The sequence below is a fragment of the Adiantum capillus-veneris genome, chromosome 4 (assembly GCF_014529385.1).
Source record: "Adiantum capillus-veneris isolate H3 chromosome 4, ASM1452938v2, whole genome shotgun sequence".
Classification (NCBI taxonomy): domain Eukaryota; kingdom Viridiplantae; phylum Streptophyta; class Polypodiopsida; order Polypodiales; family Pteridaceae; genus Adiantum; species Adiantum capillus-veneris.
Genome location: NC_140934.1, coordinates 102667911 through 102681239, shown reverse-complemented (window position 1 = coordinate 102681239; position 13329 = coordinate 102667911).

Sequence of the window (13329 nt, the reverse complement as noted above, 5' to 3'; positions counted from 1 at the left end):
CCAAGCGGAGAGAGAGCTTAGGAAGACTCTTGTAGAGACTTCCAAAAGGAGAATCTCTTCAGTGAGAGAAGAGGAACAATCCTATGAACAAGAAAGAAGTGAACCTCCAAATTCCTCTGGAGATGTGTCTCCACGAAGACGGCGGTCTTGACGATCCCCAACTCCTCCCAAGAGGAAAAGATTGTCATATAGTCCTTCTCCTCGTCTTTCTGAGAGGGAAGAGAGGAATCAAAAGAAGAAAAAAGCGAGAAAGAGATCACCCTCTTCTCCATCTTCATCATCTTTCTCCTCATTCAATGAAAGCAACGGTTTTTCTCCTAGAGAATACAAGAGGGGAGAATCCTATGCTGCTTGTAAAAGGTCCTACAAGCTTAAGAAGTTCAAGGAGGGAGGAAAGAGCATCTCTTTTCTCACCTATGATGTCACCTTTGGTGCTACAGATAAAGTTTTGGCCTTTATCCAGCAGTTTGATGCAACCTTTGGAGATGAGGGCTTCACAGAATCCTTTAAGCTACATCATGTAGCTATGCACTTTCAAAAGTTTGTCCAACAATGGTGAGCTAGCCTCCGTGGAAATGGTGAATCTCCAAAGACATGGAAAACTCTACGAGTTTCCATCATGAAGTAATTTTTTGCAAGCGATGCCAAAGATAAAGTGCTCACTGAATGGCGAAGCTTAAAGCTACTCCCCAAGGAGTCTATCCACGAGTATGTGGACAAGTTTTGTTATTTACATCTCAAAACTACAGTCTTCCAAAAGATAGACTTTGTCAAGAAAAAGCAACAATTTTGTGCAGGACTACTTGAGGAAATGGCCGAGTATGTCAACTCTCAAATACCTAGGACCATCACCAAAGTTATCCACCACACTATGCCTTCTTCGCGCATCAATTTCCAACAAGGGACTAAAAGGAATGCTCAGCCCATGGAAAACAAAGAACAAAATGAATCAAGAGGGAAGAAAAATGCTCAAACTCTTCCCAAGGTAACTCCAACAACAACAACAACAACAACAAGACCAAGGAGAAAGAAGTTTACAAAGGTAAAAATAAACTCTCTATTGAAGAGCTAGAGGCTTTTTTCAAGGATCATAAATGTTTCAAGTGTGGGGAGCAAGGACATGGTTATCGTTCTTGCCCTAGAAGAAATGCACGCAATGAGACTCCTAGAGCTTCTATGGTCGAAGCTCCAAAAGGGGATACTCATTGCAAAGGATTATCCCTTTCCTATGCTTGGGGAAAGGTGAGGGATCATAATGCCTTTATCCTTTTTGACCCTGGCTCTACTCACAAATTCTTATCAACAGAGTTGGCCGCTAAGCTGGGCATACAAGCTTTCAGATGGGAGATACTATGACTGCTGATGGAACTTTCAAGGGACAACAAGCCTCCGTTACTCCCTTGATTGGGAAATTGAGGCTTCATGTCCAAAGCTACGTTGACAAAGAGGACTTTTTCATCTCCCCTCTCCAACATGAGGATGTTGTCCTAGGGGCACCATGGTTCAACCACATGGCTGCCAATATGAACTTCCCTCAAAGGAGAATTTATTTCACCCATAGGGAAAAGAACATGTATATAGATGCTAATGAGTCAGGTTGTACAATATCTCTTGTAAATTCACCTGCTTTTTATAAGTCAATGAAAAGCTCAATTTTTGTGTATATGATTTTTGTCAAAGAGTCCATAAATGATCCTAATGTTTTACCAAATCAAAGTGGTAGGAATCAAGAAGAATTAGAGTTGTCTAATTTTCTAAATAGATTCCAAGATGTTTTTATCAATGACATCAACAAGGGGATGATGAGCATACAATAGACCTTCTACCTGGGGGCTCACCGCCTCTAATAAGTCTCCTTATAGAGTTTCTCAAGATCAACAAGAGGAGATTATGAGGCAAGTGCATAAACTCGTAGACAAGGGGACGTGAGGCCTAGTTCCTCTCCCTTTTGTTCACCTGTCGTCCTATTAATGCAAAAGAAAGACAGCGCATACCATATGTGTGTTGGCTATAGAGCACTAAATTGGATTACTATCAAGAACAGATTTTCCGTACTGCGGGTAGAAGGTCTGTTTGATAAGCTACAAGGCTTTACCTACTTAAGTAGGATTGAACTTAAAAGTGGCTACCATCAAATAAGTATAATCAATGAAGATATAATAAAGACCGCATTTCGTACAACATTTGGTCTTTATGAATATCTTGTCATGCCTTTTGGCTTGACAAATGCTCTGGCCACTTTCAACCGCTTAATGGAGAAAACATTTAGGCCCTATCACAAGTTCAGTGGAGTATTGATGATATCATCATCTACTCCAATTCTCTCAAGGAGCGTAAGCAACATCTTCAAGTAATCTTTCAAGCTTTGAGGGAGAATAAATTTTTCATTAATAAAAAGAAGAGTGAATTTTTTCTTCAAGAGATTCAATAATTAGGTCACATTATCTCTCAAGATGGTATCCATATGGATCCATCAAAGTTAGAGGTAATAAAAGTATGGCCTAACCCAAGGAATCTACATGAGCTAGAGCTACAAAGCTTTATTGGTATGTGTGCATATTATAGACGCTTCATAGGAAAATTCTCACAAATAGCAGAACCATTACATGACTTAACAAAGAAGAACATTTAATTTTCATGGACTGCAAAAGAGCAAAATGCTTTTGAGAAGCTCAAAAAGAAGCTTACCTCTCAACTTGTACTTACGCTACCAAATCTCTCAAAACCATTTGAAGTCCAATGATGCTTGTGGAGATTGCCTTGGAGCAGTTTGCTTCAAGAAGGGCATGCCACAGCATTCCGGTGAGCAAGTGTTGAACATATAACAAAAGGAGCTACTAGCTGTTCTACATGCCCGACACATGGAAGAATTATCTTTTTGGGACTCCATTCATCCTACAAACAAATCACCAAAGTTTAAAGTACTTCATGACACAAACCAAGCTTTCGAACAAACAAATGAGGTGGGCAAATTTTCTTTCGCAATTTCATTTTCAAATTGCTCATATTGTTGGCAAGCACAATCAAGTGGTCGATGCACTATCATGATGACCAAAAGTAAATGCAGTGTCTATAGCAACTCACAATGATCTATCTTCTATGATAGATGAGTATGCTACTGACCCTAATTTCAAGGATATAATGTTAGCCATTGCCTTAGGAAAGAAAGAAGAACCATTTACCTTGCTGGGTGATTATCTTCTCCATGGTAATAGGCTATGTATTACTACTAACTTTCTTCGTGAGAAAGTAATGTATGAATCCCATGCCCCTCCCTATGCAGGGCATAGAGGGATTCAACCTACTCTTTGAGGAGTAGAGACATATTTCTATTGGCCTACCATGAAAATAGACATACAAGAGTATGTTTCAAAATGTGTGGTATGTCAAAAGATTTTGGATTATCCAAGTCTATCCATTGGAATATGGAAATATGGACAATAGTCGACAGGTTTAGTAAACAAGCACATTTCATACCTGTCAAAAAGACTATTAAGACACATCAAATAGCCACCCTCTTCACCATGGCTTGCCAACATCAATAGTGTCATATAAATATCCTCAAATGACTATTAATTTTTGGAAGGGTCTCTTTGAGAATCTAGATACAAGGCTAAATTTCTCTTTGGCCTATCACCCACAAACGGATAGCCAAAGTGAGATAGCTAACCTTACAATTCTAGATCTACTCAATACCTATGTCACGGAAGTAGATCAACGCTCAAATGGGAGAAGTACCTACCTCTTGTAGAGTATGCGTACATAACAGTGTCCATACTACTACAGGGAAGGCACCCTTTGAAATCATTGAGGGAAGACCAAAAAGTCCCTTGCTACATAAGGTACATGGGAAGATCTTCACTTCTAATGAGTATAGCTGAGACCTATAAGAATATTTTCAAATAAAGAGGCTATATCCATCTCACAACAAAGGCAAAAAGTTGTTGCTAACAAGCACAGAAGGGCCTTAACTTTCAAGAAAAACGATTGGGTCCTACTCAAGTTTCCCAAGGCTTGATTGAGGCAAACGATAGGCAAAAATCCTACGGTCCACCAAAAGTATTATATTAAGCTAGCAAAAAGATACGATGGTCCTTTTCAAATCCTAAAACCAATCAACAAGATGGCCTATCAACTAAAATTTCACAATCATGAGCTCATACACAATGCTTTTCATGTGAGCCTACTTAAGCCTTACAAAGGAGAGCCACCAAGAGAACCAATAATTGAGGACCCACCCGAGATCGAGGATCAAGAAGAGGTGCTCCAGCCGGAATCCATCCTTTGACATGAAGACAAGGTACTAAGACATGGTAAGATTATCCCACGGTATCTTATTAAGTTTAAAAATTATCCTTTTGAAGATGCTAGATGGATGCAAGGAACACAGCTTAAGGATAATATGAACCTTGTCAATGCTTCCAATGCTACACTAGAGTAATCAAATGTAAATTTCTTTTTTAAAATGAACAATGTTTTTGTCTTATAAGACTAGTACTCTTTTTGTTGTGCACAAGTTTAAGTAGTATGCATGCTTGATGATGTCTCTCAAACACCAAGTAGAATTTGTCCCTCTACTTTGGAGTTGTGATATGGACTAAAGAGCAAGCATCCTCGCAACAACTGAGTCAGCCAAGCACCACATGGATGAGTCATCCATTCTGGAATGATGTCGTAGGGTAAAAAAGGATCCTCTACCCATTAAGAAATATAGACTAATACTTTATCTTCTCTACCTCATAGTCAAGGACGACTATGATTTCAAGGGAGAAGTAATGTCATAAAATCTAATATCTAGATTTACCCAAATGATTTTCTCATATTCAACTGATCATTTAATATATGAAGGTAAAAGGGAAAACGAGAGCTAGAACATGATATGTGTTGTTAGATGTAACTTAGCACGGGGCCAAAAAGGAGATGGTTACATCTCGAGGCTCAAAAGGAGATGATCTATACAATGGAGTTTAAAAGACCTTAGGGTTAGCTTCATTAAAATCCTCCAAATTTTAGTGTTAAAAGCCCTTAGACCTCAAGGTAAGCTAATCATGTGCTTGAGGTGCTTCTTGTGCTTGAGCTAACTAAGGTGCTTGTCATGCTTGAGCTGACTAAGGTGCTTGAGGTGCTTGTCATGCTTGAAGGCCAAGGTGCTTCAAGTCAAAGGAAGCCTGCAAAAAAGTGGGTCAAGCCCAAGAGTAGGGGATGAAAGATAATACCCTACCACTCACTAAGGGACACCCCTTCCACAAGAGGCATATAGGACACATGTCAAACCCCTGACAAGGTTGCTCTCATAAGTGTGCCTAAAGCCTATTGGATGGCCTTGAAAGAGGTTCAATGAGAATTTAGTTTCATTAATTAATTATTCAAGCAGTATTCAAGCCCTCTCTCTCAAAGAGGAAGGAGGACACTTGTCTCATTTCTACCTCTATTGCTTGAAATGACCAAAGCATGTGATTGGCTATGCTTGGCAAGATCCAATGAGGTGAAAGGTTGAGCAAAAAGGAGGGGTCGACCCAAGCAAGAAGAGGCCTTGCTTGTAGCATATACTCTCCCACACACACTCACAGACACTCTCATTGTGTGATGAGCAAGAACTTGATCTCCTTCTCCAAGATTGAGAAGTAGAGAGCCTACACCAACACCTCTTGGCTATGGAATGCAAATCCAACCAAGAGTCATGCTTCAAAGCAATGCTTGCCATATTCTTCATCTTCATTACTATGCTATATGAGTAATGATATGAGAGGAAACTTCTTCTTTCTCGTATGCTACTTCTTCTTCCTCATCCCTTCCCTCACTCCCTGCTAGCTCTCTCCACCTTTAAAGGTGTTTGAGGTCTTGGGATTGAGGCCGGGGACAAGCTAATGTTTTTGCAAGGTAGTTATGGGCATAAATTTGGTGCATGAAGTTTACCGTCTTCATTGCATCAACAAGGTCTCAAGGAACACAAAGCATGTATTGTGCCAAGTCTCTTGTCATGGGAGAATCTATAATACAAAAGCCTTTTGGAGGGGTGACCGGCTCCAATTAAATCTGATCCTCAATTGTTGTCAATTTCTCTAATTCTCTCTCTCTCTCTCTCTCTCTCTCTCTCTCTCTCTCTCTCTCTCTCTCTCTCTCTCACAAGTATTTTTCATGCCAAGCTAACTAGGTATTATGGTTATTTTGCTATCTCCCATCAAATACTCTTCTTATACTCAAGATGAATTCTCTTAAAGAAATGCTCACTACAATCATCTTAATTCCGCTACCCTCAATGTTATTAGCCCAATTCCAGTACACATAATGTAGGAAGCTTTGATCATTGGGAAATTTATAGTTGAATTATAAAAGAGTGGATAACAAACTATATAGAACAATGATAAATAAAGGAGATAGCCATTTCAAAAAATGTGCCACGTGGAGCAATGTGGAAGCAGGATTTTGAACGGAGGTGTGTAGCTCATGAAGCAAAAAAGCTTTGATGTAGAGAGTTAGGATTGATTGTATCATTGTAGACACAACACAATGATTGAAAAGCTGGTAGAAAAGGGGACATTTGAGGTTAAGTACTCCTAATAAACAAAGCTACAAGTATTGGTTGCCAATGTTTGTGCTACCCACCAGTAGTGTTTTGTTGTTCATCTAGCACCAATGCAAGGGCCGCTTTCAATCCGACTGGAATTGAAACACATGAGTCATGTGCCATCAAAATGTTAATGGACATCACCATTGGAAGTCTTGTGAGAACCAAGTCTTGTGAGAACCAAGTCTCATGAGCATTGTTGTGCAGTAGTCACACTAAGCATAAGACCATCCAATACCACAATCGTTCACAAACAACATCCCCAAACTACAGATTGTGATTGCAACAATATTTCATATCCAAAAATCACAAGAAAATGATCCATTATTAGGACCTCACTCTAATTTTGATGATAGTCGATATATATGATAAAACTTGATGCCAATCTGTGAGATTTTCTTTAAAAAATAATAGGGTCTTCCTCTATTTTTATCCTACGTAGAAAGCGAGCTAGAGTGAGCTCCCTACTTTTAGGAAACAACAACAAGGTGGAGTGATGTTTGAAGTTGGTGACCCACTAGCTTGGTCATCTTATGTCTAATAAAGTGGTTGCGGCTTCCACACTCAATGATAGGCATTCATTGTCAATTACATTTGGCAAGAAGAACCTGAGTGATTTGGTGTAGCAACCAAGCATGCAGCAACTAAAGCCGCCACATGGTCCTTGACCAAGCTTCACAAGAGATGCATGAGTTACTTGCCTACTAATGTCTATGTGCATGACTAGCAGCATGGGTACCTAGACTGAGTAGGGAAAACATAGTAGAAACCTACTAGTTTTAGAGAGTCAAAGGTGGCTTGCATAGTAATTTAGGCGTGCCAATTAGAATCCGCACACAGACACAACACACACACACACACACACACACACACACACACACACACACACACACACACACACACACACACACACACACACACACACACACACACACACACACACACACACACACACACACACACACACACACACAAGGGCAACAGAAGGTAGCTAGGCCTCCTTTGCTTATAAGTGAACACTTGGTCTCGAGTAGACAAACCCTCCACCTTCCAATGTCAACACACAAAGGTGGCCTTCTTCCTAATAAGTAGTGTTGGTAGCATCCAGTCACCGCTATTGATCAAGAGTCTGATCTCCCATCATTCTCTACGAAAGCACACATACATATTATGGGTTCTTCAAATCAAACAGGAGAGTAGCCTGCAGACCCATTATAGTTATTGTCAATGTTTCTAGCTTGCAAGGTGTCATATCACTAGTCAGTAGCAAACAACCCATTACATGAAGTCCAACTGCTTCTTCGTATTCTTCTTCCTCATCTCTTTGTTTTTTCTTCCTAGTGACAACTTCTTGCTCTCCTATTCCACTCTTGTTTTTACCCCGGCCTAAGTTTCATAAAATGGTATTCTATTCTCTTGAAATGACCAACCCTTCTTTCGACCTCGATTCTTTTGAGCCACAAATTATAGAAATATTGTAGCAAAGCCTCTGACTCTCCAAAATCTTCTTCTCTAGGCTTACACATTGGTTTTTTTTGGCAAACACCAAACAAATTTTCTATGCATGCAATGCTAAACATGGAAAACCTATACATGGAAATTTCAATCGTAAGTTTTGTATATTTGTAGCTATATACACTAAGTTACTCTACATTTTGTATCTTCAAACTTAAAGAGGTAAAGTATTTGAATATTGCCCTATGTCTAGGTTTTCAACAAGCACTATATGCAAGTTTTACTTCATCTATATGGAATCTATTCAAGTAAGTCCTTGAGTTTTTTTAGAAGAAAGTAATGGAATTTTATGAATACTCTTCTTTTTAGAAAATATAAAATCAGATAGGTTTGGAGACTATTGGCTAGTAATTATGTTTTCTATCAAAGTCAATCCCTATAAAAGAAAGTTTACTTAGGCAATCCCTAGGTTGCGTGTTTGAATATTATTTGGATGGGTGTGCAACATGGAAACCACCATGGGTAGTTTGTGAATTTGTTTGCATAATAAGATAATTTTCTCGTATTGTGAATTTTATATAAGTGTTTTTTCTTTGGCTATTCTAATTAGTTAAAAATTTTGTTGTTACAACTCTAGGTCCTAGTTTCAAGCTTGAACTATTGGTTTTACTTTGTATTGTAGACGATGATTGTCTATAAAGCTAAGCAAGTTTACTTCATGATGAGACATGTCATATCCACACATACACTTTGGCATAACATTGTATTTGAATACAATGCAAAACATTCATAGCAATCACCTATGATCTTGAATATAAGAGCCACATGGGAGCTTCATAAAGATACATAAGATTCAACCATACAATGGCATAATTCCTATGATTTTTTCATCGTCTTATGTATTTTTATCGTTTTTCTAGAAATATCAAATTCAATATAAACTATATATCAACTATGGATTTGGTATTTGCTAAAAGACATAAGTTACTAAGATGCAATTGTTTAATCAAGTTGAATGACCTCTCACTCGATCTCTTCAGGTATGCTTCTTTGTCAATGAGTTCACAATGTGACAAGAAAGTCCTAGTCCGAACCATATGATACACTTTTGTGTATGCATATGATAAAAAAAATGTCCATTTTTAAGTTTTTGATGGTATGATGTTTATATCAAGGTTGCATTAAGAGCTGAATGGAGAACTCTCTCTTATGACACAATTAACTTCAATTTCAACATTATATAGATAACATCTTAACTATTTTGTGGTTAAGTCCTGCCAAAGTAAAGCAAAAGAAAGCCGTTATGTTGTATGATGCAGTATACAACAACATTCACAAGGTCCATACTTTACTTGGGATCATTATGATGTACATTGTGGCTATCTGACATCTATAGAATTTTTTATCAAATTCTCATTCTTGATTGATAGGAGCTCAACTACAACAAAAAAATCACACATCTTGGAGCTTCAAATCTTCATGCTAATTATGACTAATAATCGTGTTTGTGGTTCTTTTAGGCAGCTTTAGTTACGCACTCATGTAGATTTACTTTGAGCTCAATTGGATTTCTAGTTCAATCTTGAGGAGATATAAATATCCACTCTCATAATTTTTTATAAGCTCTTCTAGCTCCAATCAATTTTGTTTGGTGATTTTGTTGCATAGTATTTATCTTAACTAGTTCATTCTCAAGTTTGATGTTCATAAGATAAGCGTTAGAAGAGTTAGCATCAAAATCATCAAGAGTTTTGTGGTAACTGGATTTTCATGTTTAAACTTGGATAATACTTTGAAGCTATTAGGGGAATTTTTTTCGAAGGAATTTTTCTCGCATTAGCTGCAATAATCAAAGTGAATTCGACTGACCAACTTTACAATTGGCTACACAAAAAAAATTAATCAATTATGAAATTTTAGAGTTTCAAAGCTTGAAGAAACACCTTTTGGATCAACTTGAAGATGTCAAGCATGAGGATTGACTTGAATAATTCAATCATTACAAGGATACTCAAGAACTTGGCTTGTGCCTTAAGTGGCCATATATTTTGTTGGCCACTATCTCTTTTGATAGGTACTCTTTGTGCTATCAAATGGAGGGTAAAAATCTGTATGTAGATAGATGAAAGCACTGTGCAGGAAGGATCGCAAGGAAGTAGAGTGTGTGTGTGTGTGTGTGTGTGTGTGTGTGTGTGCGGGTGTATGTGTGTGTGAGAAGCTACACAAGAGAGCTTATGTGTGAAGCATCACCACAAGGTCATGAGTAGTTCAAGAGCAAGTCACAAGCAGAAGATGAGAGGACTTCTACCACAGATAAGAGGAAGGAAGCATGAGACAATGAGTGGTGACACTCTCTATTGAGAGTGAAATGCACTTTGAGTCTTTTTATAAACAAAAAACTCTATATAATATCAAGGTGATGCCCAAGAAATACCTCTTTGTAATCAATGACAAGGTTGTTTGGTCTAGAAAAGAAAAGAGATTTCTTTAAGAGGACATTACATTTTTGTAAAAGCTTGTAATTGATGCGAATTTTGCTCCCATTAATAAATATGGTGTTCCGAATCTCATCTTTGAGAATATTTGTTCATTTTCAAGCTGTTTGGAAGAAAAAAAATTGTCAAGATTTTGATCAAAATGTTTGACTTCATTGATTTGGAACGTCAATGCCTTCAGTCCTGGTGTCTTTTGATGTTTTATTGCATGATTTATTTGAAATTATAATTTTAAGTTAATTTTTAGTGTTTTAAAAAAAAGTAACTTTGGGTATATAAGTCACTTTCTAGGTTATTAAACTTCATTTATCACATTCACAAAACTCTAGCTCTAAGCTCTCTTGCCATCTTCTTCGCAAACGAACACATGGCAATGTCATGTGATGCACTCCTCGCACAACTAAACAAGGTTGGCCTTGCAGATCGAGCACATGAACTAGTCAGTGTGTTCAAGGGGACGATTGACATGCAAGCCACTACCAACCTTCATGCAGAGGCATTCCAAAGCTTTCTTGATTACATGGAGTAGCACATAGAATAATATTCCATAGTGTTCAAGGGATCCAACACAGTGTGGTTGCCAATGGATTCCTCACACACCTCTACGCGGTCATTAAAAACTTTTGCATTTTTTGCTACTCACCAAATGGGACTATAGGACAGAGGATGAGGATGACCTCATAGACTTGGGCATGGGATGTATAGGCACCAAATTCACTGCTTGGGACATGGTTCTGGTTTTACTTGTGCTTGAGGGCATGGAGAAGGGAAAATCAAAGGAAAGGCCAACAATAAACTCTTTGTGACCATTGTGGATGAGTCAAATGAAGTTTTCAAAGAGGTTGATGAGTAGATTGAAGCATCTATGGCACTTGTCCTCTTGCAAGAGCCCAGATTCACGGAGGAGGAAGATTGAATGATAGGGGGAGATGAGTTGTTGGACAAAGTCCCTAACCTCCAAATTCTCACTTTGCATGCAGTAGTGGTGGAGGGTCATCAATTTTTGTTCCTTTACGACATTGCTAAAACACGTGGACTTAGAGAAGACGAGTTGCTCTTGATGCTCACTATCTATGCAGGCATGAAGGATACAAGTGGAAAGGTAGAGTTGGCCAAATTTCAAATTGATTTTGAAGAACAACTTTCTCCCGGCAAGCCTCTCCTTGCTTCCCAATAAAAACAAACAAAAGTTGGTGCAAATGGTGGCAACAAGTACCCTAGTGGAGATTAAACAATGTACCTCCTTTCATGAAAGCATCCCCGAAAGCTCTTTCCATCTGCACAAACCACTAATTCCTATGGGTGGAGATTATCACATTTTCATCGACCTTACGAGAAAATCTCTTGAAGAAATGAACGAGAAAATTGAGGTAAATGTTTTTAAACCTAAATGAATGTATATGTTTTATTACAACAAGTGTTAATATCCTTCAAAATGTTTTACAGGCTACATACCATGTTGATAAGTTTGCAATGCAAACCAGAGGCTCTCGCAACATTCCCATGGATAGGAATAGCTCCTTGTGGCACTACTTGAGCCACCTGCGACCATCGATTCTTTGAGTTGCTTACACAAAGCTCTTTAAGCATGTTATTGTGGAGCTACTCAAGTGCAAAGCATTGAGTTCCATCCTCTCTGAAGATTCCCTCACCCTTAATGCTAACAAATTTATATTGGTGGATCATGAGGTGGCCTTGTATGCCTTTACAGTCAAGCACCTCGGGTCAGTCCACTCCCATTGTTCCTTAAGCCTACGAAAAACCCAAAGAAAATTTTAAAAACCCTTGGCATTAGGCCAGCCATTCGTCCTATCCAAAGATGTAATTTTCCAAAAAAAACAAACCATTCATGATATAATTCCAAAATCAATAGAGAATAATTTGGTCTTTTGTATTATCTTTTGGCATCATTTTGTAATTTTCTTTTTTTTTGTGTTTATATTGTCCAAACATTATGATCAATGCAATGCATGCATGGAAGGACCTCCACAAATACTCCCGACCATGATCACGTAGACCTAGTGGTCGGGGGATACCGTTGGTGATATTATATGAAAAGATTACAAATCTCAAAAAGAGAGGTTACATTGAATAATATGTAGGCGCTCTTTGTTTTGCAAGTTGATTGGCAAGGGTTAAACCTGTGTTTTTCAAAGTGACTTGCTTTGCATGCACCATACAGAAAACACCGAGTTGCACCAAAATATTGTCAGATGTTTGTGTAGGGCCAATAAGGTAGCACACTATATCTTAGTTACAAATCACTGTTTTCATTCATAATCTCTCTCACCACACAAGAGAAGGCTACTTTTGGTATGATTAGCTCGGTGCTCTTGCGATACTTTTTGATCTCCCACAAAGCCACCCTTCTTGGTCTCCATCCCTGTTTCTTTTCTCTTGTTGGTAGTGGTGGAGGAGCTGGTTGTCGGGCCGGGTCGGGCCCATTGAGGAGGGTCATTTTTATACTTTGTGCTCCTCTCCTCTTGGGACCGTTGTTCTTCGGGTGTAATCTTGTCCTTCTTCTTCTTTGCAATTTTTTTGGCTCTCTGTGGAATCTTGGAAGGCTCAGAGTTTCAAGTTGTAGCTTGTTGGACATGTTGAGCTCTGTCCTCTGTGGCCTTCTTCTTTACCTCTGCACGTGCTTGTAAATTTTCCAGGTGGGCTCTCTCAACCTTTGCTTTACCTCCTCCTGCTCTCTTTGCCTTTTGCTTCCGTTGTGATTCTCTCTTAGCCTCCTCTTTCTTTTGCCTCTCTTTATTTCTTTTTAATCTCCTTGCTTCTCGCACTTTGGATACAGGGTCACTTGGATTA